The following is a 2,794-nucleotide window of genomic DNA, read 5'->3' on the forward strand; positions in this document are numbered from 1 at the left end:
CCTAACATGTCTATCAGTTTGCACAAGTAAAGATGAATGTATGATTTATAGAGGTGTTGAAATAGATTTTATCCGTACATATCCCATAGTATTCAAGTTATAGCAACGGTAGTTCAGCAAGTTACCAGTGAGTTTTTGCTGTTTGAACTCAAAATGCATTCAATTCAGCTCAAAGGGGGGTTTAAAGTTAATAACAGTTGCATATATTATTGTAGGAGAAAACAGTGAATTTTTATATACAGTTATGACAAAATTTCACAACCTTTTTAAGAATTTGGATTAATATTATATCACAATTGTTCTTTCATCACACTATCATTGTGTCTCATTTAATTGGGAAGGATATTTATAAATAACATGGATCTAATGGTCAAAATGTCAGCAGCAGTATGATCCAACTGATGCTGCCTAATTTTTTTCTTTGGTATATTTATGTGTGTGTGTGTGTGTGCGTTTCAGTGCTGTTGCTTTATGACATGGAGCTTTGCCTACTTTTAATATTTTGCAAGTGTTGAATGTTGGAAGAGACAATTTGATACTTCCCATGGTCAGGGCAGCTACATATAGAATTCCACAAATTTCTTACTGCCATTTGTCATTGACTCATGTAAACCATTCCATTGCATTTACTACATTGTCATTTAGACTAGTCACTCTCTCTGACTTCAAAAGAATTAAGATATGAATATGTGAAATGTAAACCCTGAGATGTGCATTACGGACGTGATCATGGAAATGTTTGTTTTTTTATTATATTTCAGTCCATACCATGGTATGGATGAAATATATTGTGTTCTCTCATGTTTCTTCTTCTCCTTCTCCTTCTCCTCCTCCTCCTGCCAAACAGTCAGAGGGATTCAACTCCGCCATCATTCAGCCAAATGACTTGAAATTTGGCATGGAGGTAGAGTGGGCCAATACCCCCAGGCGTTTTTTTCATTTTTTTGATACATGCCTTTGAAAATTTTTTAAGAAGGTTTTTTGGGGCATTTTTCGCCAAAAAACTGGATTTTTGGATCCTGAGCCCTGGTTTTACAACCAAATGATCTGAAATTCGGTATAAGTGTACCTTGAACATGTGTCTACAGAATAGCAGTCACATATTTGGCATAAACCACTTCCAAATGACTCATTTGGGGGACTTTAATGGCTATTTTCAGCAAAAAAAGGGCCAAAAGTGCTATACCCGTTCCATGTTCTATCTAAAGAATGTCCGGTTCCATCCATGGAACACGTGTTCCATTGCGGGTTACCTGAGGTCACATTGCACCTAAGTGGTGCGTAATGACCCACACATTCAATTTTATGTGCCTAAGACCTTCAAAATGTATCAAATCTCATCATTGTTAGTTTTTGCATACCTGTAATAAGATTAGTAAAGCTTTCGAGATTCAAAGTACTTGTTGTTGCATCTTTGTTCTCATATAGCTACTATTTAATTCATTTATTTGAGAACCTTTGCCAGTTTTGCACTGGGGTAAGTTTGGAATAGTCCACTTTTGCGTGGGAGGGAGATGGACTGAAATATGCTGTATTTGCTCCCAAGCAAATGTCGGCCTTTCTAGTTAAATTATGATTTTCCATCTTTATAATATAGCAAAAGGTCAACGAAAGCTGAATTTTTGATATGCCTTACACTCCACTTACTACATCAACAAGACGAGATTTATGTACAAGACCACAGCTGCCTTATGCTACTATGTTACAAGGACCAACCAGTAGGTACTTTTGATGGGACATGCATTGACATATTATATATATATATATATTGAGTTTCATTAGTCATTTTTGTTGATTACCGCCCATAGCCTCTGAGAAGAATATGATAAAAGTGTTACAAACATGTCAATATACAATCTATGCTTAGTGAAAGCTACTGGAATAGAACAAAATGTTTAGACTGACAAGCATTGTTTTGTCAGATGTTGACAGATGATGATGAAGGTATTAAAGGTGAATGATTTGCTTGACACTGGGACACTGGCCATACAGATTTGTGCAGCTTGGTTCATACCCTTCTTGCTCAGCTGCTTACAGAGTCTCTCTACCTGTTTACTAGTAGTTGGGAGTCATACATTGTACATGTGTAGGTTACATCCCATTGATTGGAATATGCAAACCAAATATTGACTGCTGCTTCCTTATTAACAATGGCCAAACCTGGTGCATGTGGGAAAGATTGCCTGCCATCGTCCCGAGAGCTGTCCTGCTGTGTATTATAGAATTGAAAAATATTGTAAGGCCATACAAATTAATCTTCTATGGATCAGGTCCTTTTGACACTCCATATCAAGTGCTAGCAACAGGTACCTGGGACATTTTACAACTTATGTAAATATGAGTTTTAGGTAGTTTTATGAAGGGCTGACTGCCACTACTTAATGTAGGGCAATTTGTCATGTACCATGTATCTGTTGACTACCTGTTGAAAGGAGTATTTTGTTTTGAAGGAAGTTTAAAATACGTGTGCTTGCAATTACCATCCATAGAATTAAATTTATATGGTCATATCAGGAACTACAAATTTTAAAGTTCATGGTGATTTATGCAATGGATTCTTAGTACTTGGATACTTTATTAATTGATTAAGCTCTTATCATTTGTCATTTAGTGCCTTTGTAATATACCGGTATCACATTGTAATATATCACACAATTGTAAACCACTGTATGATATTCATTGTCCTCCTATGAATAGTGTTTCAGTACACTGATGTGCTGGAGCTTAACCTGCAGTCATGCAAAAGAACATAAAGAATGTGCCTTGTGTCTTTGCTGCCTATCATCTTGTATTG

Source organism: Branchiostoma belcheri, unplaced genomic scaffold, assembly GCF_001625305.1.
Source record: "Branchiostoma belcheri isolate BF01 breed outbred unplaced genomic scaffold, Haploidv18h27 scaffold47, whole genome shotgun sequence".
In the NCBI taxonomy this organism is placed as follows: Eukaryota; Metazoa; Chordata; class Leptocardii; order Amphioxiformes; family Branchiostomatidae; genus Branchiostoma; species Branchiostoma belcheri.